This window comes from Oxyura jamaicensis, chromosome 1, assembly GCF_011077185.1.
Source record: "Oxyura jamaicensis isolate SHBP4307 breed ruddy duck chromosome 1, BPBGC_Ojam_1.0, whole genome shotgun sequence".
NCBI classification, from domain to species: domain Eukaryota; kingdom Metazoa; phylum Chordata; class Aves; order Anseriformes; family Anatidae; genus Oxyura; species Oxyura jamaicensis.
The window spans coordinates 115,327,067-115,352,748 of record NC_048893.1 but is presented as its reverse complement, the minus strand read 5'-3'; the positions used below and the strand labels follow the sequence as shown (position 1 = coordinate 115,352,748).

Below are 25,682 nucleotides of genomic sequence, written 5' to 3'. Positions count from 1 at the left end.
GAAAGAAAGAAAGAAAGAAAGAAAGAAAGAAAGAAAGAAAGAAAGAAAGAAAGAAAGAAAAATGGAGGTGAGAAATATATTCTTGCTTTCAGTCCTGAACTAAAGTTCAGAAATTACCATTATTTGAAAGAACTGAAAGGATATTCGTTAGTAACAATGATAAAAGAAGCAAAACTGCTAAGTCATGCTGTTTGGGTTGGTTTCTTTGTTCTACACAAACTAGGTTTATTTTAAGCTTATTTGACATCACTAGATTATGAACAACTTCCATTACTGCACTTAAAGCTTATCATTTTCTCTCATCCTAAGCACTTCAAGAATGCCCATAAAAATTACAGATAAGGAAGATCTATTAAAATTTGTTCAGACAGATGTTAGTGTTGCATCCAATGAACAAAAAGCTAGCTATTGTTCAAAACTGAAGTTATGTTTGCTGAAACATGAGTTAGAACAACGGTAACCCTAAGAAGCTCCACTTTAAAAATACCACCACCAATACACATTTATGGGAGCTTCTTTTACAGTAGATATTTAGTTCTTGATGCCTTGACTTAGAACATGGAAACTTCCATTCACTATTAACAACAGAAAATAGAATCAGACAATTATGGTGTGTCAAGCATTCAAACATGAAAAATTAATTAGTTGTGAAAACAAAACAGGATTGTTTCAAGACTGCAATATGGTTGACCTTTCCACTACTTTTTTTTACTGCTACTGATTTACTGACTGAATTGATAGTTCTAAAAAAATTTATTCCAAAGTCTTCTCAAAAACACTTAAGGACAAATCTGAGGGGGAAAAGAGCCTTTGTTTGGAAGTTCGTCTCTTGAGTGAATATTCACCCACTGAGTGAAATAAACAGATAAATATAACAAGAGAAATCCTTCCACTCAGCCAATGAATAGGAAGTTGGTTTATATGTTTTTGAGCTGTAAGACTGCAAAGAAATGGAATTCTCAAAATAAAAGTTCCCCTGAGAGGGGACAGATGCCCAACTGAAGGTATGTACTCACAAACATTTATAACTGGGCTCTTGGAATTTCTTTACATACCAGATGATTCAAAGAATGCAATTCTTTACCAAATCTGTATTCCCATAGTTAAAATCCATTTTTGTACCCTGTAGACAACATGCTTGCAAATATTTCTTTAAATAAGATGATATTTGACACAGAATATGAATGCTAAACCAGGCCATGAATCACAATGTAAACATTCAAAATTAAGGAAGATATTTATTAACACAACTATCTAACTGTGAATTATGCTGATGCACTCAGACACAGCTACCTATGCAAGAAAACCATTTTTCTCGATTTTCTCACTCCTAATGTACAACGAAATCCCCCAAACTGATGACTACTTTCTTCTTCTCTGTATCCACAACCCAATATTATTCAGTATATAAAAACCAACAGTTACCACAAATATTTTTAAAAGATACTCAATTAAGAATCTAAATTTACAGAAATCAAATTCTATCTGTAAATACAGAAAGCTCATCTAACTTCATTTGGCAACAGAGGACTAGAGCTATTGACCTGAAAACACTCCCCCCATATTACAAAAAGTAATCTTTTATTAAAAATAAACCGACATTTTATACAGATCAGTGTCACCTTCTTATCCCGAGTCCCTGCTTACTCTTTTAGCATGTCAAAGTAGGATTTGTTTAAAATAGCACAAAACCACCTTTAGATTATGGTAATTTAAAAACATTTCAAAAACCTAAACTACAGCTTTGGAATAGTATTGGCAATACTTGTTTTTCAGACATAATTTGCTAGAAATTACATGTATTTATTTTAAATGGATCCTTTTTTTTTTCATTCTCATTGGTTTTTCACACAAAGCCTTTATGAAGTTATTAAATAAAGGTTTTTAATAGAATCTGATACAGAATGATAGGTTATTGGAGTGCAGAAAAACCTGACGAGAGCACCATGCCCTTACTTACAGGCTGACCCTTGACTTTTGTTCATTGATGTAACTACCGAAACCCTATAAATACACATTTTTCTTCCTGTTGAGTAAGCTACTTCTGGTTTTCATGGTTTACTCAAGTCTGGGCTGAGAACTTGCCCATTTACCTCAGTATGTATGTGCACATACTTCTAGCAGCCAAGGAAAGAGATGGCTGGAAAAAGAAGAAATGAAAAAGGAACATCCGAACTGCAGCTCCAAGAAGGATCAGGCTTGTGGTCACCCCTACCACTCTTGTAAGTATGACTTACTTTTTCTTTCCATCATGTATTAACATTTTAAAACCCTGACTGGAGCAATTTCCATCCTGCATTTTAAGTCTGGGACAAAAAATGGATGTTTTATTCAATTCTGTAATAGAGTATATGAGACTTCATGACAGTTTTAACCTTTATGGCCATATTTAAACTTAGCTATGCTTTTTAAAGAGCCCTCTCTACCTATATTGATGAATGCCAGAGTCTTAAGTAAATCAAAGCTGCTGTAATGCTCAGAAGACTAGAATTCAGTGGTGCCCACAATTAACTCATTCTGTTAAAAATACACCAATTTAGAGTCTCGCATGGAAATCAGAAGAGATTTTAAACATAACCCGAAAATTCATGTATTTACAAGCCTCAGATTTCCAACTTTTCCAAAATTAGCTCTCCCATATTCAAGCCACAAACAGCCTCAAAATAGCATACATGTTATGACTATAGATTAGATGAATATATTCCATGACAGAAGCAGTGCAACAAAGGCTTAAAGTTTCCAATTTTAAATAATTTGTTATCTCATGGATATTTAACACATTCACGAGAGGTACCCTTATGATTTAAGCAGACACCCTTGCTACCACATGCCAATTAACAGAAAGGAATATAGAAATAAATTATGGTTGCAGTTACTTTTTTGACATCTTCCTTGTAGCTTCAATGAAACACAGCCATTTTACAAATAAAATTACAATACCCCGCAGTGATATTGCTTAATTTCAGCCAGAAAACAAAAACCCATGCTTCCTAACACAATAGTTTCCAATCTTATTTGGAAGCTAAGTAACAAATGTCTTTCAGGCCAAACTCACGCTTAGCATTAAAAACGATGCTTGTTTCCCCCAGTCAGGAAAAGGACTAAAATATTTGATCCTTCAAATGATACAAGTAGCTATTCATCAGTTTTGTTTGCCACCAGGGAAACATATCACATCCCAGATAAATGACAATTTCTATAGCTCAGTTTATTACTGCTGCTCAAATCATACAGGATCTAAAACACAGAGATGATACAAAAGGGGAAGGAACAGCAGTTAAGATGCAGATCAACAAAATGGTTACAGACAGATCAGACAACTTATCTGAATGTTTGTTTATTAAAACAGAGGAACTGGTTTAAGTTGAATAATAAGAGATTTCATACTTTAACAGTCTAAAATTACGATGTAATGGGTTTAATATTTCATTTCTCTCTCTGCTACCCTTAACAGACATACCTACTGAGATACATAGACCAAAAGAGAACTATCTTTCCACCTTCCCTTCCAACTTTCAGAACCTTTCACTGCAGTTAGCATGGACAGAACAGATTACACTAATACACTACTAAGTCTGAGAATCATTAAAATACTGAAGTAGTAAGGACAGATGATTTTCTTTCACTGATACTCATTTTGTCATCATTGGCAGCAACAGATCTCAACATCAGCAATACTTCGATTCCTACCTGCAATGTATACCAAAACTCAAAATGTATTTTCTTATACTGAAGTTGGGATGCATGCTGAATTTTGCTATTTACTGTGGATGGAAATCAAAGCATCACAATACATTATTAAGGAGATTACTGATTACATGTAGGCCATGAGAAAGGGGATAGGAATGCTGAAAAGGTGCCTCAATCATTTTTTTTAATGTTTCCTAAATTTCAGGTTAGGAGAACAGCTCCTGATATTATATTAACCCCAATTAAACTGTTTCTGGTGATTAACTTTGGTGTCTTAACAGAACAGTTAATTTTTGTATCAACTGGACATAAATGTGTATACAGAGGAGTATAACATTTGAACTAGAATGAAGTCGTACAAATTTTAGACCATCAAAGCCTTTTTTTTTTTTTTTTTAACCAAGTCTTTCACTTAAAATTATTTTATTTGGTGTATGTCATAAGGACTTCAAGGATAAAGATTATAATCCATCATTTTTCAAACTTTTTTTCTTTCTTTTTTTTTTTTTTTAACTGAAATCTTGTTGGTTTGTCTGTTCTGCTTCCTTTCCTCTTTCCTCTAATACATGTTGGTGTGCAAGAATGAGAACTGGTTGGGATTAAGATATAGTCTGTTCATTCCTAACAAGCACAAATAGTTGCAGCCAGTAACTACAGCCTGGACCCTTCCCATATCCTGAAATAACTAAGCCAACTCATTGGAACGGAGTTCCTGCTGATGAATATTTTAAGGACACTGTGAACCTCTATGCTTCAAACCCCCAAACTCTCAGAGTAGAAGTTATTTACATAACAGATCACAACAAATTGCTTAACATTTCTTCCAAGCGAATCATGTTTTTTTCAGGGATGTAACATAAAGAAATGCATTTTGGCTCTCACATTCAGTTTTCTTAACAAAAAAGTTGGATATTTTCTCAGTAAAACCAAGAGCGAACAATCTCTTCCAGTGAATACAGTATCCCTTTACAAGTGAGCTTTCATTTAAGAATCTAAGGCTTTTTCCTTCTTACTTAAGAAAGCTTAACTATTAAGAACCTGAAGCATGCCATGCAGTACATTTGTCCTTTATTCAACATGTTAAATTTTACATTTTACTTCTTAAGTGTAAATCAATAGAAAAAGAACTATGTCAGCTTGTTGCTTTAAGATAGTGTAAGCATATACAGACAAAGTCATGGAAGAAGAGACATACATATCCAGAATTTTTATTTTCTCATTTTTTTTTTTTTTTCCTATTTAGAGGCTATGCACTTGCTTAGCTAAGCAGCGGACAACACTGCTTTGAAGTAATGTGGTCAATATTTTTAAAACAGTGGTATCCAAGTTAAAAATATTATTGGAAATATAGCAAATGACAACCACATTCTAAAGACATAAATCTCGTCCCCACTTCATCCATCCGTGCCTATTTAAAGACATACACTCTTCCCTTAATTTTCACTTTGAATAAAGTGAATGTCTTTTGAAAATTAAGTACTTCCAAGATTAATTAAACCTGCAATTAGCCACTGTATCAGCTCATTTACACATGGAACTGCAGCTTGAAAGGGTGATTGATGATCTCTGTAAATAGCACACTGGCTTCGAGGGCAGCCACTTTCAGAAAGCCATCACTGGCCATACTGGAGAGACATTTTTTATTTTATTCTCAAAGGAAAATTTTAAATACTGCGCTATTGTGACAGTGGCACAGAACATTTGGATTGAAGATCTGATACTTCTTTAGAAAATTACATGTCCCAGTACAAGTCACAAAACTGAATTCCTAAGTGGCAACACTTCTACCACAGGTATGCTTGATCAGGTCGTATCTTAGAAAAACAATTCTAGAATCACTGAACGGACAGGGTTGGAAGAGAGACTGGAGATCATCCAGTCCAACCCCCCTGCCAAGCAGGATCACCTAGAGCACGTTGCACAGGATGGCATCCAGGCGGGTTTTGATTAACTCCAGAGAAGGAGACTCCACAGCCTCTCTGGGCAACCTGTCCCAGTGCTCTGTCACCCTCACAGTAAAGAAGTGCCCTCACATATTGAGCTGGAACCTGTGCTTCAGCTTGTGCCCGTTGCCTCTTGTCCTCTTGCTGGGCACAACTGGAAAGAGACTGGCTCCCCTCTTTTGACTCCTTCCCCTCAGATATTTGTATACACCGATGAGGTCTCCCCTCAGTCGTCTCTTTTCCAAGCTAAACAGGCACAGTTCTCTCAGCCTGTCCTCGCACAACAAGTCTGTATTTAATTCAGCTTTATAATAAGACATACACAAGAACAAAGCATAATACAGCAGTTCACTGAATCTCGGCTCAGTGTGAACACAGCTTGTAAAAGATACTCTCCAATATTAATCCAACAGAATTATAAAGAATAAATAACGCAGAGAGAACCAAACCTGTGGTTCTAAAGTATGCAGAAGCAAATGAAAAACAAACAAACAAAAAAACACACAAAAAAACAACCCACAAGTTCCTCATGTTCGTTTTAGTGAGACATCCTTTAAACTCCTTCAAAAGTACTGAATCATGGTGCTTACTTAATATTTGAGTATGATGTAGAGCTCTTTTCTAATGATTCTCTAAATCATAAAATAATTGGAGAAAGGCTACTGAGGAAGGCAGTAGGGTTGGAAACAGGTTTTTAAAAACAGTAAAACTAAAGTCAATAAAACATTCAGAAATGGTAGGCATTTTTAAAATTACAGCATTAAAAATTTTCAAGAATATTACCTAAATGATAGACCAAGATGTATAAGAAATTATTAAAGTTTAAAAATATTCAAACTTTTTTAAAAGCTTAAGCAAGCTATTGCTCAGAAGGAATAATAACTTCAATGAAAACAATTGTCAAGAAAACTTCAGTAACTGAGAGTACTGCTATACGATGCAGAAATACCTCAGCTGGGGTGGGGGAACACACTACAGGATGCACGCTCACATCATTGCAGTGCACTGTAGGAGCTAGTTAGGCATCCGGAGCTAACTTCTAACTCTGTCTTTCCACTACAGAGTTCAGTGCAACTCCAGGCAGAAACACTGGCTGCTAGCAGAGACCAGAAACCCAGTCATGGTCCCCCTGATGACCTACTACCCTTCCAGCAGTGTTTCCCTCATCAGTGAGTCATTAGAATCCACTTCCCACTTTCTCAGCCCTCTTTGAAGGCTTATCTGACACAGAAAAGGAAGAAATAAAAACTGAAAATAGAAACACCACCACACAGTTACGTTCAGACCCAAAAAGTTGGCAGAGCTACCCTACAGGAAGGAGAAAAAAAAAAAAAAAGCAGACAGTAGCAGCCTGCAGCCTTTTTCTCTCTCCCCTTTTCTTAACTGATTCTTTCCTTCCATAGGAAACTATAGAAAGAGTACCTCCTACAGTGCTTGTGCAAGTGAAACACTCCTCAAGAAAACGTTAGGGCATGCTTAGAATTTATGCAACATACTGAAAAAATATTTACTTACAATTTTAAGATTCCCTTGTATAATTCAGAAGCTTAGTTACATGTTTTTGTTACTATAAAAGCAACATGCCAGCAGAAAGAGATCTGTTTCACTATCATGTCTTTTTTTCTATAGCCAACCTGCAAGGGGGATAAACTACCCTTAACAGATCTGTGACCTATATCAACAGAAACAATGTTTGTGGCCTAAATTTTATTTCTTATCAGGAAAAAAAAAAAAAAAAAGTGCAATTAATTTATCTATTATTCCACTTTTTAATATATGAGGCATATCTCTGTCTATCTGTAAAATCTCTCAGGTATACATACCATGCAATAAAAATGCTGACATGTAACAATGTCTTTAATGTATATATAGTTCATAAATACAGAGGTAAGATGCTTGGTAGATTCTATTTTCTACCACCAGGAAGTAAAAATTGCAGCACCAGACATAAATAACATTCTTCATGAGCAAGCAATTCAGAATATATTTTTATGCTCACATAGACTACAGTACACTTTATTTTCAGCAGTCATACTTAATGCACAATTATCTTGGTAAATTTTACCTCGTTGTACATACAGAATCATAGAACAATTTAGGATGGAGGAACATGATCAATAAGCTTTGTCTTAACATCTACTTGTTGCTATCAAAAACCATACTACAATGTTAATTCTCTTTTAATTTTATTTTATTTTAAACTCCCCTTCCTCACCCCCTGAAAACAACAATTTACAAATAATTATTCAACTCAGCATACATACAAGCAAAATTGTATTTTCAGTGATTATTGTAGTAATCAGTTTCATGGTCTTAAAATAGTTGCTCTAAAAGCTGCAGCTGTAGCAGAAATAGTAATAGTAGGTGTACTCTGTTAAGGCCTATAAGCTTTTTGGAACAAGATCAGACATTAGCTGCTGGGAAGCTTGAGAAGGGCATGCTCCCACAGGACAAGCCACGTGGTAGATAAAGAAGATGGAAGAGGTTTTAGAGCAAGATTACAGTAAATAATTTCAAGTTCACATTTGAATGATACTGAAGTATGACTGTTTTAAACAGAAGCAATAGTTACTGACACAGAACAGCCCCTGCAAGGGCTTGTCATCAGATCTTTCTTTATACCCTAATTTGTCAACTCATTAAAGGTCATTAGCAAGCAAAAGGTCAAGGCCTCAAATTCAAGCAACTCCTAAATAGCCTTCTGAATGAGTTCAGGATCTTTAGGGTTTCTGCTTTTAGATTTCTTCCTCGATAATCTGTTTCCAGAGATTCACTAGTAATTTGTTTTTCCTGCAAGATTAGTAACTGCACACTACTTGCACTTTTCTCAATAAGTATATTGTTTAAAAAGCTATGCTGGCAGCCTCAGTCTTCAATAAAGTGACTGATTATGTGTCCCATGGACGGCTTAGATGAAAGAACAAGTCCCAAATTATTTCTAAGGCATGCATGTACTAAGCACACACAAGCCAAAAATGAAATATTCTCTTAATTGAGATAAAAGCAGTTATAAGAGCCTCAGAAAATGGTGCCTTTTTTTTTTTTTTTTTTTTAATTTTCTTTTGGTTTGTTGAACTGAGATTAAGTATCTTGTCCCTGCACTGGTAAAGAACTCAAGAAATATTATTCTCATTGCTCTCTCCGGTTTACCTCAAGGCAAGTGAGAATCTACATCATACACAAGAAGTGATTTAGGGCAGGTGGAGACTGGTACAAAAGCACAAAATCTATTTCTTGAATGGGGTTGGGGGGGTGGTGGGTGAATAAAGAGAGCTTTGTTCACTGGTGAGTTCCCTCTGGAAATACTGACTGCAATACAAGTACGCAGCCAAAATTCCCAAACTTTTCTTTTTGTGCTGTAAGATTCTGTAACCATTCACAGAAGTATGCAAAACACCGGCAGATAAATCAAGAGCATCAAGTCACAAGTGCTCCAAACCCCCCTGACGCTGTTCTCCTAACAGATGCCTTTAATATCCAAGCAAATCTTTTTTCTGTGAAGAAATACCTAGTGCACTAGATCAGGAGGCAGTGAAGGAAACCTGGGAAAACACTTAAAAAACTGAATTAGACATGAAATAATTGAACGGTGAGAAGAAAAACGGCAAGAAAGAACTTGTGTGTTAAAAGGAACACTTCAATCACCTTAACAAAAGAGAGAGTATTAAAATATTAGAGATTTGGCTCCTAAAGAACTGACAAAGGTTGTTGAGTATCTTCAGTCTCATCAGATAGGGGCAATGGTCATTACTTTTCTGCTTCCCCATCCAGAGATTCACCTTTTTATCTCATCTGTGGTACCAGGCCTCGTTCCATCTTGGGCCATGGCTTTACCAGCACTCCTTTAGCAGCAGCACTGGTTCAGCCAGCAACCCTTCTAGCTGTTGTGTTGTCCTGAAACAGCCTTAGTATGATTACACTGAACCAGATCAAAGACAAAACAAAAACCACTCAAATATCCTCACAAACCACTTTTTTTTTTTTTTTTTTTTTTTTTTTTTTTCCCCCGGTGTTACTTTTCATCCACAGCAATTCCTTGAAGTGGCTTCAGTCATGGTTACATGAAGAGCTGGGGCAAGCAAGACAAAGCCAAAACCAGGAACAAATGGCAGCAGTGCTACCACAAAAAGTGAATGCAATCTCAGACCACAATGGTTCTTCACACATGCCTCCAGCCCCCAGCCCCCATTCCTGCACCAATACAGTATACGCGCAATCATGCAACGAACCAAAGGAACTCATGTAAATGAGAAAGTCTTTGGCTCCCATAGTCTTTGGTACACATAGTTGGCTCCACTGTACATAGTTTTTCTCGCAGTACAAGTGTTTTTGAGAAAACATAGCACAGAGCAAATTCAGAAAGAATGAGACTATATCGGCAACCCATGCTGCCAAAAATTCCTTCATGAAATTATGCCCTCAGGTGAGCTTACATGCATCAACTGCTCCCAAAAGGGAAAACTCTTGCACTTCCCTCTCTCCTGCACTGTCATTCTATTTTAGGTTTCTGTGTTTTAATTCTTAATGGCCACTATAGGTACATTAGTTTTTGTAACAAAACTAAGCTTACATACTACTCCCCTTCTCTCTCTTACACTCACTGAGTTTGCCAAGCCTCACAAGATGCACCTTTTAATAATGGGTCTTGTTTCGGAATCTCTTCCCTGCATCACTTCCAGTGTTAATTTTACTTAACAGAAGCAACCAGAACTGTGAGTAATACTCCAGATGAAGTCTTTGCAAAAGCTTGCACAATGCTTATAACGCTTTCTTCTCTGCAAATATTGTGCCTGGTATATCCCACACTTGCCTTCTCCACACCCGCTTCAGATGGCCACTTGGATGCTGGATTCAGAATCCAGCAGATAGCTGGTTTCTTCTCTTCTGTTGTTTCCAGCCAATCAGCCCGAGCTTACCCAAAAGGCTTGTTACTGATTTTCCCATTCTTAAGTGGAAATGGTGCATCCCGAATTTAGAAGTTCGTCATTTCCACTATGAGTCCTTGTTTTTTTTTTTTTTTCTTTTTCTGAATGATGCTCAGATCCTCATCCACTATCCCCAAATGTTGCATTTAAAAAAAAGCCCAGTTTAATTAGTACACTTCAATTTAGTATTTTTTCTTTTAAAATAACCTGGCAGACAACTAATCCAAATCTGACTAATGAGAAACCTTCACTTCTTTCACTATTTCCTCTTTGAATGCCCTGTTTTCATTTCTTCTTTCGTCCTTTATGGAATAATTGACATTTAGCACATTATCAACATTTTGTCTGTTTTGAAGAAACCAGCAACCTGAACTATGAAAAAGGAAAGCAAGCGAGAAGCACTAGCAGATCTGACCGATGGAAGAGGTTTTCTCATTGCTTGGAATACAACACTGCTAATCTAGTTGCCTCAAAAATACTCCTGTTTTTAAAAATCAATCAATCAATAAATCAGAAGATTCCCATACATTTGTAACAACAGAGGAAGGTACAACTAACTTGCATTGGCCACTACATAAGTAATAGAAAAACGTAATGCTTTTGATGGAAGTAACCTTTACATTCTGCTGTTATGTGTATGCGACAACACGTGGCTTTAAAGGCATATCACCTTTATATGGCAATGTATGGAAAAGGTACAGAAATTACTTGAGTGCCTCTCTCTTCACCATAAAACTCCCATCCCATTTACTACCATTACACTACAGTTAAGTCTCAAGACTTGAAAAATTCTCTGTGTATGAATTTGAGGAAGACTTTTCAATAGCATTGCTGTTGTACTTTGACAACAGGAGAGGAGTGGTTGTTGCTAGGATTTGACGAAGTTTGTAACTCAAAAGGGGTTTGGAGGATTTTCTTGGACTTGTAATTGGGTTCTTAGATTTGATATTAGCGTTCCATCATTAGGGATGAGCCACTGTATGACAAAACCAAAACAACTTCAAAAGATTAATGCTTGAAGATCTCAAAGGGAAGAGTCAAACAAAACAATGTTTTTAAAGCATACGCAGATGATCAAAATCAGTATCACCCACAGAAGCAATACCTGAATCTAAACAGAATTTCTCGTAAGTTCAAAATTAATTTTTATAGCTCAATATTTGAATTTTACATAAAAAAACAACAAACAACAACAACAACAACAAAAGCAAACAAACAGTTCAGTTTAGCTGTCACTTAAAAATGATAGCCTTAAAGCTATTTCTGCATGCATAGAAATTTGCAAGACCCTCTGAAACTAATAAGCAGAAGTTACTGAGGTTTGTGAGAGAGACCAATGGGAATTGGTCTTCCGAATGGGAAAGTTCTCTGGTGTGGCACTGATCAGTGAAGTTAAATTATCCTAAGAATCTTGATCCAGAAAGAAAAATTCCTGTATTTCCTTCTTGAGTTTGGCCTCTGAATTGCCAAACACCTTCATGTGTTAGAATAATGAAAAGTACCCTGAAAAGAAAGTCTCTCTTGTACGTCTCAGAAGTATGCAGATTAGTTTTAAATGCCCTAAGTTGTCACCAAGATCATATATGAAGTGAAGGAAAACATAAATATTTGAGGTTTTCTTTTAAACATGTTGGAAGACTTCCAGTATGTCAGAAATTTAATTTATGACTCAAATCACCAGCCTTTAGAGTGATACATAACATTTTAAATTATGGAAGGATTAATGGGATTTATTAAGAACATTCAGCTGAATATTGGGAAAAAACTTCCTGGTTATGTTATTTATAGAAGGCTGCTGAATTCTCTCTCCAGGGGACAAAGGAATGAATTCTTACCTCTTGAAATCTGAAGCTTTCAGCAACATACTGGAATGAAAAATCTGACACAGAAAAGACGTAGTTTCTCTCCACCATCTGGATGTTAGGTTTCTAACAGTAGTTCTTGATAAAAGTATTTCTATGTATTTAATGCATGTAAGCTACTGTTCACAGTCAGCTTTTCTTTTTAATAGATTGCATTTAAACAGCCTAGATATATCTATTAAAATACGTTAAACTATTCCACTTGCATTAGTTCAGCCTTTCTCTAAAATTTGAACAAATGGCTTTTTAGTAGTTTGTTTAGAGAAGTTAACTTTCACTAATTTCAAAAAACAAAGATGTCTTGGACAAAGCCAAAACTTTAAAAACCTTTAAAACTAAATAGGGCTCTTCACCTTACTAGATATTTGGAAGGCATACTGTTACACTAGCAGGAAAATTAACTACTGTTGTCTGTATATGTAAAAAAAAAAAAAAAAAGCTGAACACTTAAACACGAGAGACCAGCTTCCTGAAAACAATTATTTGTGAATTTTAAACTCAGTTCTTCATGTGCTAATTTAAAGGTCACTCCTCAGCATGATCCTGTCATTAAAAAGACTATACCATACAAAATATCTCATTAACTACAACACAATTAACTATAATCACCTACAAGACAATTATTAATCCACACAACATAATGTAACGTATGATCATCTCGCAATTTCGTTACTGAAAAAAGCCACAACATTATTTTTCTAACTACTAAACATTTAATAGAAGTGTTCACAACCTTCCAGAGAAAACTAAATGTAAAGCCATTGCTTACTAAACACATTTAATTTTCTTCCCTTTTTATTACAAAAGAGGAAACATTGCCCGGATCCATTTCTCAGCCAGCTCAGAGACACAGCTGTACTAATACTTGTGCCAGTACTGGTGTGGGATGGTACAGGGATGCTAACTTGTCCTCTATTTGGTGAGAGGACAAGGTCTTTAGTACTGTCTTTAAAAACAAAACAAAACAAAACCAACAAACCAAACCAAACAAACAAACAAAAAAGAAAACAACCTATTCCTGGAACTGTGAAATCAGTATGGATCAGAGTACTGACTCCAACTCATTTAAGATGCATGCACTAAAAAAATCCACACTCCTGCAAGTGATTATTTGACATTTGGGTTGACAAGACTGACAAGAATAAGAAATTGAATTCATTGTCCAGGCCAGGAACAGAGTCTGGCACTTCAACAGCTTCACTTATTTTATTCAAGGACTGAATAGTGAAACAGGGCAGATGAGCAACACCTTGTGTCCACGAGCAGATCTCGGTTTGTTCCATTACAAACCATCACACCACCAAGCAAAAAGTCTAAATGTTCTTTCAGATTGAAGTAGAATTGATTTCAACTGCAGTCATAACTGCAGTGGTCTCTGCTTTGGAACACAGCATAAAAGTCATTCCCTCAGTTGCTGTCTCAAAATACCGGACCACTTGTGTGCTAATGGTCTTAAAAAATAAATAAAAATAAATCCACTGACACTAGTAGAAACCCTAAAGAAAGAATTAGGAGACTGTTCAGTAAGCAACTTGCTATTTGCTGCTGCCTCTTTGAAGGATTCCCATGTTTAGCTTGCTTGGCTGCCACAAGGTCCTGCTGTCACCAGAAACGACCCAGAAGTAGAAATTAATGCAGCTTCCAGCTTTTTTCTAGGCAATACACTTCTGGAGGATGAAGCATATATCCCCACCAACTTCCCTGTCTGTTGAACAAGCAAGAAAAATTGAATTTATCTATGTAATATAGCTATTTTTGAACAAGCACATTCTCAGAGTTATCAAAAATCTTAAGTATTCCAACAGCAAGGTTACACATTTGAACAAAATTTCAAATTGCCCATTACTTCTGGACTGAGCATGTATGAACACATGCTATGGAATCCTACCATTGCACCTTTCCTGCTTTATATTAGATATTTCACTACAATTTAAGCCCACCCATATTTTTAGACAAATTAGAACTATCCAAACCAGAGCCAGAAGTTAACTGCTAAGAAAGGCAACATTTAGAAAAAGGGAGTAAGGAGAAAAGAGCTGGCAGGGAGGGTGGGAAGAGGAAACCAAACTACCATACTATTTCTTCTTCATTATGCTTTTCTAGTCAAAATTGTTTAAAGAGAGAGAAAAAAAGAAAAATACTTTCTAGGTTTCACAGAGAATACACAAAGTATGTTTAACCACAGAAAGCAACTTCCTTTTGGCAGGGGTTTCAAATAACTGCACAGCCCTACTTGTAAAGATGTAAAAATATAAAAATACCTGACACCCAATAATTTGGGTGAAACATATACAAATGAAAATCATAAAACAACCAAAAACAAACTCTAAAGCTTTAATGAAAGCTTATGTTTGTATTTATTGCCTTCAAACACCCATGTAGGAGTTTTAAGTCATACTAACTAGGCAACCAGTTGTGCAGCTCAAGTCGGCAACAGGGTTTTATTGGGCTTTTAGGAGCATGGGATCCTCTTTGAGGATCAAGGACTGCAAGAGGCAGGGTGTACCCAGGTAGGACAAAAGCCAGCTAGGAATGTTGGAGGAGGGAAACAAGGACCAGTCAATAGCCAACAAAGGACCAATTTGGCAAGCCCGGTGAGCAGGATGATATGGATAGGAGAAACTTTGTAATGACTGTGAAGGCTAAAACAGACCAATTTCAAGCTTCATAAAGAAGCAGCACTCACAGGACAGCACAGGGACAGTGCTCATACCTTTCCTGGGTAATCACCACAACCGGCTGTCTCTCTTAGGTGCCTGTACGATAACTGACACTACAGGGAAACAAACATGAAGAGTCAGAGGTCTGCTACACTTGTAGGGATACTATCTCATTTGGTTCACAAGATGTGGTGGGCTGGCGCACACCATTAGAGTGCTGCAAAGGATGGATACAAGCTCATTAGGAAGGGGGATCTGACTTCTACGTATGCCTTGGGACTGACGGGGAGCCAGGTGAGAGATTATAGGTCAGGATTAGTGTGCAAACAACACGGGCAACGTTGTGGTGGGGGCCTGCTACAGCCTGTCTGGTCAGGCAAAAGTAGATGAGGCTTACTTAGAAAACTGGAAGGAGCCCCATGTTTGCAGACCCCGGTCCTCATTGTGTCCTTTAAATACCCCTGTATTTGCTGGAGGGACAAACCAGCAGGGTGCAGCACTCCAGGTTTCTGAGTACACTGATGGTAATTCCCTGACACTGGTGATCAAGGAACCAACGAGAGGAAATGGGCTGTTGACATCCCATGCTTACAAACAAGAAAGGGCTCACAAAGGTCAGGGAGAGATTTCACTGCAGCAACTGTAAGATGCAACTGAGGCTCCTGAGAGGAAGGAGTAAGGTAACAGCCCTAGCACAGAAATGACAGCAGGAGAGAAACTTATTGTAGCTTACTAGTATACCTGCCTAAGTATAAAAATAAAAGAGTAATGGCAAATTCAGAGCAATAGAAAGAAAAAATTATGTCAGAAATTATCTTTTACATCTTACAATGTCAGAATTAGAAGGGAACTTTAACCAGGTTGTTTTCTGTTTCATCATCAAGATACAAAGATTATTTGTTCAGATAACTATCAGAATGAGAGTTTTGTTCATATCTCAGCTGAACACACTAGTTTCCAACTTACATTAGTGTCTCTGCCATACCCAGAACATTTCTGTAACAAATTATGGCTTCATTAGAAGCTCAGAAACATCCCTGCAGATGGAAATGTTATTAAACTGATAGCACTAAACTAAGTTTTATACTAAAATGAACAACGTGTGAGAACATATTTAGAGCAGCAATTTCTGTGTACCACAGGGAATTCCCATTTCCAACTCCCTAGCAAAACTAACACAGGAATTGAAATGCTTAAAATAACAGCAGTTTCAAGGAGATATCCAAGCTGGATCTAGCCCTTCCATGGAGTTTCAGTTGAGGTAGCTGAGTAAGTACATCATCAATTTTACATATCTGCCTATGTATACACACTCAGACACACAGGCGTAAAATTGCTGTATGCCAAAGATATTCTAATACTTTCAAGTCAAATCTTCTGTGAAGACTTTCTTCTCTGAAAACTAAGTGTATCTGAAAGTTTGTTACTGAACCTACATTAAACAGTTATCAGATCATCCTTCTATAGTTAATTCTACTGGAGTTCTTATCCTGCATAGCGCAACCATGCAAATTAATTCATGGTAACAACAACATGTTACCAGATAAAGTTATTTCAATCTGAAGAAAAAGCCTGATAAAAGCATCCGTATAGATTTTAAGTTTTCAGTTACATCCACTCTTTCATAAAATACAAATGTCTGTGGTTATAGTTTTGTTATATTAAAGTTACATATTTTAATTAATTGTAGCATACCAGAACAAAAACATTTTGTGTAGTGCGTTGATAGTAAGAGAAAACCCTAATAATTTATATGCTGATAATAAATTTGATAATGATCAGAAGCATACATGGAATCATAGAATTGCTTTGGTTGGAAGGGACCATAATGACCATCTGAATCTAACCCCCTCCCATGGGCAGGGGCACCTCCCACCAGACCAGGCTGCCCAAAGCCCCATCCAAGCTGGTCTCAAACACCTCCAGCTGTGGGCATCCACAGCTTCTCTGGGCAGCGTGTGCCAGTGCTTCACCACCCTCCGAGTAAAAATTTCCTCCTTGTATCTAGTCAAAACCTATCCTCTCTTAGTTTAAAGCCATTATTCTGTGTCCTGTCACTGCACTCCTTGACAAAGAGTCCCTGCCCAGCTTTCCTGTAAGCCCCTGGAGGGATTGGAAAGCCACTAAAACGTTTCCTTTGTGCCTCTTCTCCAGGCTGAACAACCCCAACTCTCCGAGCCTGTCTTCATAGGATAGGTGCTCTAACACTCATGACTCTCCTCTCATGACTCATTCAGGCCCATGTCCTTCCTATGATGGGGGCCCCAGAGCTGAACACAGCACTCCAGGTGGGGTCCCACGAGAGCAGAGGGGCAGAATCCCCTCCCTCACCCTGCTGGCCACCCTTCTTTCGATGCAGCCCAAGATACAGTTGGCTTTCTGAGCTACAAGTGCACATTGCCAGCTCATGTTGAGCTTCCTATCAACCAGCACCCCCAGGTCCTTCTCAGAGCTGCTTTCAATATACATCCACAATGAAATTGCTGATCACACAACATTTAAATCCATCCTGTAAAAGTCATACCTGAACAAAATTAATCAGTCACAGATCTTAAGTTTGCTAAAAGACACAAAATTGCTGTTGACTATGAAGTGCCTCAAAATTTAGCTTCAAAGACCAGGAAAAAAAAATGACTTTGATAACTCCTGTCAGCCCGTCACATGATAAAACCTCTTTCATTAGCTTTTCTACTTTCTTTACTCTTTTCACCCATTAGCTAAAATCTATGGATTAGTAAAAACAGAGCAAGTACATAAATTTTCTCGTTTCTTCACAAAAGTTAAAAAAAAATCCCAATAAAACTGCAAACTCTATGTGTTACTGAAATTTACCATGCCCCCTGGCAATTACCGCTGTGCAATTTTCAAGAATAACTGTCTTTAGCACATGGAAAACTCCATATCTACAAATTATGAGCTAAAAAGGAACACAATGAGCCCATTCTTGTTTGGCAAAGTCTATATTCATGAATTATAAAAAAGACTATTGTGTTTAGTCAAGAGTGGATTTGGATTTTTGGTTAGAATGTAAAGTCCTATCTCCTCTGTTTCCCTATCTATCTTACAGATCTATCGAAAAAGGTTTAGCTTCAGATCACGATCTTACCACAGACAATCCTACACAATATTTTAATCAATACTTTATGTTGTGCATTAGATCTTTATCTCAAAATGCCAGGAATGGAATTTAAGTTAAAAACAAACAAACAACCTCTACGGAGAGTGGAAAGGAAAGAGCAGAATACATTAAGAATATAGACCATTACAACACCTGATAGTTATTTAAGTCCATATGCAAGATTTAAAAAATAATAATTACCTGAGTACCACAAAAGTCTCATTTCTGAAACTCTTACAGCAAAGGCATGTTAAAGGTTCTGAAAACCAGCCATGTTTTTACGTTGATACGCCTCCCTATTCACAACAGCACATGGTAGCACAATAATACCTTGGTATCTATCATATTCCCTCTCCCCAGGTAAACCCTTGGTACCAGGAACAGAATAAATCTGCAGTGGACGCTGCTCCTTTACCTTTTGATTCTTCTGAAGGGGTGGGAGTGAAATGCAGAGTGTATAGAAACTTGCTATCTACCAACATTATATAGCAGAATATCCCCCTTTTTAATACAGTTCTCTAAAAAAACGAACATTCTAAAACCCCATCACAATATGCCTAAATTAAGTTCCCAATTGCTCTACTGAGACCAATAAGACAACTCTGGGGTGCGAAAACAGCAGTTTATGGAAGTTCTTATTCGGAATTTAAGTAGCCTTGTGATATTCACCAACAGAGAAAAAGCTAGCTCCTGTGCCTTTCGCACACAAGGAAGAGAAATATGGATGTCACAAATTTTCTGATGAAAATAAAATGTAAGTGGATGATGCTCCTTTTCTCAGAGCTTTCCAGTCTTTTACATTTTGCAAATGTTATGTTGAAAGTTAAGAAAACAAACAGAGCTGTCAACAAAAGCAACAGATTACAATCTGCTCAGACCTTCTTAATATTACATAAAATAATTAATATATTATTATTTTCCTATTATATAGGAGAACTTCATAGCAAGCTCTTAAAATTCTTCTCCTCTGTATGGTCCTGAAGTTTGATGGAACTGCGTCAGTTCTTCTGTTATTTAACCTTACAGCACTCAAAATTACCATATGCTCTAGAATGCTTTAGATAAAACTCCTTCAGTAATTGAGTAACTTTACCTTATCAATGGAGGCACTTCCTATTAGCAAGAGCTACAGTTTCAGTATATTGTTTTTCCCATATATTTGACTTATTTGTAATATCATTAAGAAGTTCTCCATAAAAGCTAAACACTCAAGGAAGTGGAAAACAAGAGAAACCCATTAGTCACAGGTAATCAACTACAGTTCCTGGAAATGCATTATTTTCAAATTTTCAGCTGACTGCTTGCGTTACACATGGCATCTTCCTTTGTATCTTAAGATCAACAGAGACTGTACCAATGTCATTAAGCACTGAAACTGTGACTGAATGACAAAGTTCAACAGTCTTCATAATTCAGTACAAGGCACAAAAAAATTATAATATATCTGAACAGAAGTCTTCCAAGATTGACTGCTTTCCCAGCAACCAGACAGAAGGTTATACATTGGACAGACTGCAGGAGCAGGAATCTACTACTAGCTGTCAGAAGCCTCTAAACAACTGTTCTCCTTCCAAACACAGAATAGGCTATCTAAAATCAAATGCTGGGCACAGTCAATCTATGCCGATATGTCAGGTTTGACGGTCCTTCAATCCATTCTCATACAGCTACTGTAAAAAGGACAAGGCTTTCTCCTCAAGGCAGGAACAAGCAGGCCACAGGAGCCAAATTTTCTAGCATGCAATTTCTTTTTCACCAACTGTTTCCGATCAGTGCACGTTGTTAATAGCTCTGTAAGCAACACAGTTAAAAAAAAACAACCACACAACAAACCTACGAAGCTGCAAATCTCCACTGTTCAAACAATTCTCACCAAGTTCAAACAAGATTAACACCTGCAGGACATCCAGACCCTCTCTGGAGGATGTTGGTCAATTCTGTATGGCTTCTGGTGCTTTAAGACACGAGTACTGCACTGGCTTACCCATGAGCAGTGTATTTTCATACATAAGAGATTGTTTCATACATAAGAGATTGTTTTAAAAAGAGATTTTGAAATGTAAATTCAAGGTTCTGCATGTATCTGCAGCTTTTATAATCTCTTTGCCTCTGTAACTCTCTTCTACCACTGACATGCAGCTTTTGCAAGTACTACTCAGGATTTTAGTAAACATAGCTTAAATATTAATAAAACAATTTACGGCCATGGCATTTTTAGCCAATTAGCTATCCAGAAATTACAACAAAAAAGGTTATTTCTGGATATATTATTAGCAAAGCTGATAATATAACGTTTATGCATGATTTGGTACTATGATATTTAACAAGTCTAAAAATACACTGTGTTGAATTATTTAACAATTTTTATATGTTGCAGTTCAGGCTACTACTTCACACCTAAATACAGATAACAAATGCTTTCATTTTATTTGAAAGCATAGTTCCTGCCCTCACTGCATCACATAACGAACAAGTGAACACAATACAAAATGTTACGTAGATCTAGAAACAACCCCTGCAAAAGTGTAAATATTTTAATACGTGCCTTACAATAATTTAAATGTAAGTTAGGTAACATATTGGGTCAAAACCAAAGAGTACCAAATATATATATAATATAAAAGTTATATATATATAACTTTTAACGAATTTGTACAAGCAGACAGCTTTCCATGCTAGGCAAGTATGCAGCTCATTTACACAAAAGCAGATTATTTTGGCCAGAAGATACTTTCCTGTGGTCTGCTGCACCTCTGGACCTTTTTCAAGAGCAAAGAAGGTTGGGGAGACTCCAAAAATGACTCCGGCTGCCACTTGGACTACAGCTTGATGACTTCTTTAAGCTGAGCCATTATACAGGTAATTCATCAAATGAGGAAACTGTCCTTCCAGGCACGTGATTCTGCCAGGTTCTTTATATTGGCATTGGCAGTTGTGTGGCCTCAGGAGTGCGACAAGTAAGAAATGTACCTAGTGGAAAACAACCCATCACAAAGAACTGGTTCTAAGCGTAAGAGTCAGTTTTCAATTCTCTGCTGGTCACTGGAAGTATCACCTCCTTCAGAAGCACTTCTTACTTAATTCAGCTTAAAACAAAGATATGAAAGCATAGCTCCACTGTCTGTCCGTGTTAAAGGACAAAAGATTCTGTTAGCAAAAACAGGTCTAAATAAAACATCTGAAAAATCCCAGGTCTGACTTTTCATGTATTTCACAGACTCAAAAAATGGTTGAGGTTGCAAGAAACCTCTGGTGGTCATCTGGTCCAATCCCCTGCTCAAGGAAGGACACCAACAGCAGGTTGTCCAGGACCATGGCCAAACAGCTTCTGAAGATCTCCAAGGAGGGGGATTCCACTGTGCCAGTGCTTGGTCACCCTCAAAGATTTTAAAAAAAGTTTTCTTACACTCAGATGGAGCATCCCATATTCCAGTTTGTACCCACTGACTCTTGTCCTGGCAGTGAAAAGAGTGGTGAACCCAGGGGTGGTCCCACCAGGGCTGAGCATAGGGGAAGGATCACCTCCCTCCACTTGCTGGCAATACTTTGCCCAACACAGCCCAGGATACCATTAGCATTCTTTGCCACAAGGACACATTGGTGGCTCATGTTCAGCTTGGTGTCCACTGGGAACACCAGGTCCTTTCCTGTAGAGCTGCTTTCCAGCTGGGCAGCAGCTCCCCACCTGCAGGACTCTGCACTTCCTCTTGTTCCAGAGGTTCCCAACAGCCCCTTTCTCCAAACTGTCCACGTCCCTCTGGATGGCAGCACAACCTTCTTGGCTACTAGCTACTCCTCCCAGTTCTGGGTCATCTGCAGACTTCCTGAGAGCATGCTCTGCCCCCATCCTCCAGATAATAAAACTTAAAACAGGGCTGGGCCCAGTATGGGCCCCTCAGGTACACACTAGTTACTGGCCTCTAGTCACCATAATCGATCAAAGATTATAAAGAATGGCCCAACAGCGACATCAGACAGCTCCCTCAGCACTTGTGGTTGCACCACATCAGGGACTGCAGACTTACGTATGTCCTGTTTCCTTAGGTATTCCCAGACCTGAACTTACTATATATTGTACAAACATATATATTTTATTGTACAAATTTCTGCATCAAAATGATTGAGCTAACTTAACATTGGTCATATTGAAGGTTCACAGAACCACAGAATGTCTTGGGTTGAAAGGGACCTTAAAGACCACCTGGTTCCAACCATGGGCAGGGACACCTCCCACCAGACCAGGTTGCCCAAAACCCCATCCAGACTGGCCTTGAACACCTTCAGGGATGGGGCATCCACAGCTTCTCTGGGCAACCTGTACCCTCTGATCATCTTCATGACCCTCCTCAGGACTTGTTCTACTATCTCCACATCCTTCTTGTGCTGGGGGCACCAGACTGGAGTCTCACAAGAACAGAGCAGAGGAGGAAAATCACCTTCCTTAGCCTGCTGGCCATTGATGTAACACAGGATACATTTGGCTTTCTGGGCTGCAAGCGCACATTGACGGATGATGTTGAGCTTCTCATCAACCAACACAGTCAGGGCCTTCTCATCCGGGCTGCTCTCAACCAATTTTCTGCCCAGCCTTTATTTGTGCTTAGGGTTGCCCCAGCCCAGGTGTAAGACCTTGCACTTGGCCTTTTTGAACTTCATGAGGTTCACACAGGTCCACCTCTCAAGCATGCCTAGATCCCTCTGGATGGCAGCCCTTTCCTCCAACATGTTGACCACACCACACAGCTTGGTGTTGTCGGCAAACTTGCTGAGGGCACACTCGATCCCATTGTCCATGTCTCCAACAAAGATGTTAAACAGTGCCAGTCCCAATACTGACCCCTGAGGAACACTGCTCATTACTGATCTCCATCTGGACACTGAGCCATTGACTGCAACTCTCTGAGGGTGATCATTCAGCCAATTCCTCGTCCATGGTCCATCCATCAAATCCATGTCTCTCCAATTTAGAGACAAGGATGTCATGGGGAACAGTGCCAAATGCTTTGCACAAGTCCAGGTAGATGGTATCAGTGGCTCTTCCCCTATCCACCAGTGCTGTAACCCTGTTGTAGAAGGCCACCAGATTTGTCAGGCACGACCTGCCCTTAGTGAAGCCCTGTTGGCTGTCACCAATCACCTCCTTATTTTCATGTGCCTTAGCTTAGTTTCCAGAAGAATGCGCTCCATGATCTTGCCAGGCACAGAGATAACACTGACAGGCCTGTAGTTCCCTGGGTCTTCCTTTTTAAAAAATGGGGCTTATGTTTCCCCTCTCCCAGTCAGTGGTAACTTCACCGGACTGCCGTGACTTCTCAAATATGATAGACAGTGGCTTAGCAACTACATCTGCCAGTTCTTGCAGGACCCAGGGATGTATTTCTTCAGGTCCCACGGACTTGTGCTTGACTGAAAGATATAGTGCCTGTATTTCAGATCAATTTCCAATCATTTACATGATCTGTAATTACATTATCCTCTCAATAATGAAATGAAACTGACAAAAAAAAAAAAAGAAAAACAGCAAAACAGCAACACTATAGCATTTTAACTGTACAATACACAGTACATTGAACATATTTTGTTCTGCTATTACAGGACAAGCAAACTACATATAAAGTCTACACATCAGTGTTGATAATCAGGTTTATGTGTCTTAACACATCACAGCCAACATCTGGAACCTCACAAATCAAAAGCTATCCTCTCATGTACTTGAGTGCCTTTGAGATTATCTGTTATCCTTGTACAATTCAGCTGCATGCACAAATGACAGAGCACAGAAGAGCTTCCCTGGTGAAATGAGAATAACCTCCTGTCCTGATCAAGTTTTCCAGATGGTAAACTATCAGGTAAAAGTTACTGTATTTCTGTCTGCCAAGATAAGCTTCAAGATAAACAACAAAATTCTGTAGTCTCTTTTTGAATGTCTAGCTTGGCTAGGACAGGAGGGAGCACTGAGCCACCTCAGCTCCAAAATCCCAGGAAAAGGAGACAGTCTGAGAGTTCTTAGCATTCGTAAAAACCAACAAGAGTACTTTCAAAGGAATTTATGTAAGAAGTGACCAATTTCTGTATTCTCAGATGTCACTTTCATTCCCAGATGGGTGTGCCAGACTGTTAAACCAGAAGTACAAGACGTTGCAGCTCAGCCAATAAATGCCACTAGGCCCACCTGTAATCCAGCAGTAATATCCCTGACTTTGGGATGGGCTGTCCTGTGTCAGTGTTTCTCAGGGCCATATAAATCTATCTTAACTGTCAGATCTGGCTTTCAGCACACCAATTAGATATCCTGGTTTATTGCACCTTAAAAGATGTCAGTTGATTCCTTGCTTTCATCCATACTAAATTTCAGAAGTTAGCAGCAGCCAACCTACAGAGCAGCACTGCTGTTGAACCTGCCCACTGCAACACAAAGAACCTGGAGTGTAACTGGCACTGTCCCTGAGCAAGCCTGCTACATGCTGAAGGCCACCCCAGAACAAAGCCACACAGCAGTCTCACTTCAATAAGAAAATAAACTCTGGTGATGTAAAATATGGCACAGGTTTGTCTTTATTTAAAGGGCAAGCTCATTATAAATAGAGCATCAATGATGCAACTTCCACTTTTGTTTTTCTGATTTAAGATACAACCAAAATGTGACGAGGTTTAAATCAGTCCATACTAACCAAGTCAACCCCATGTGATTTTCCTATTGGAGCAGCAGAGCTGTGGTGAAGGTAATACTGGCAAAAGGTGGTTATCCCTGCCCTTTCCCATCCTCTTCAGAGTAGCAATAACTCCCTATCTTTAAGTGGTAGTATTCAGATACCTAAAGCAATAAAACTACTATCCAATCCCACATACTTCATTACTACTGCATTCACATGCCCCAAAATGTTTCAGTAAATCAATCTGTACCAATAGTTTCATCCAAAAAGAGAAAAAAGACAACACAACAAATAAAGTCATTTGTCAAATTCAATAGGACAGCCGAACATTCTGCAACACCTCTACTGTCAAAAAATCATTTCAAATTATGTACCAGAGCATAATTCCACATTAGTAAGAGGTGCAGTGCAATAGGAATAGAATGGTAGTGTGAAAGTGTATTGAGAACCCAGATGTTCACACTGCAAGTGTCTTCAGAGGTTTTGCTCTGAAACTGTTCTAGTCTGGTCCCATGGACTAAATATCCATTAACAGTTGGAGGGCATTATGTGCACCTTTAGAGCTCATTTTTCAGTTTAGTTTCATTCAAAAAGAAATCAGTTCTCACTCTGGGATTCACTCTACCATATGAAACACATCAAAGCACTTTAAGGTTGAATGATCAGGAAACTTAATTCAAAAGAGCACTTGTGATCTGAAAAATACCTACCACACTGCAGATCTCTTGACTTAAAAAAATATTTTTGTTATAAAAAAAATCTAATCATTTCTAAAAATTACATTGTAAATATGGTAAAATAAATCACATCATTATTTAAAGCAATTTACGC

At 38.1% G+C, this 25,682-nt stretch overlaps 1 protein-coding gene across 10 annotated transcripts in view; it reads right to left on the bottom strand.

Annotated features, from left to right (window-relative positions):
- CASK (calcium/calmodulin dependent serine protein kinase) overlaps window positions 1-25,682 on the bottom strand; it is a 214,611-nt gene that overhangs the window by 157,693 nt on the left and 31,236 nt on the right. The gene's annotated exons all lie outside the window — the stretch shown is intronic.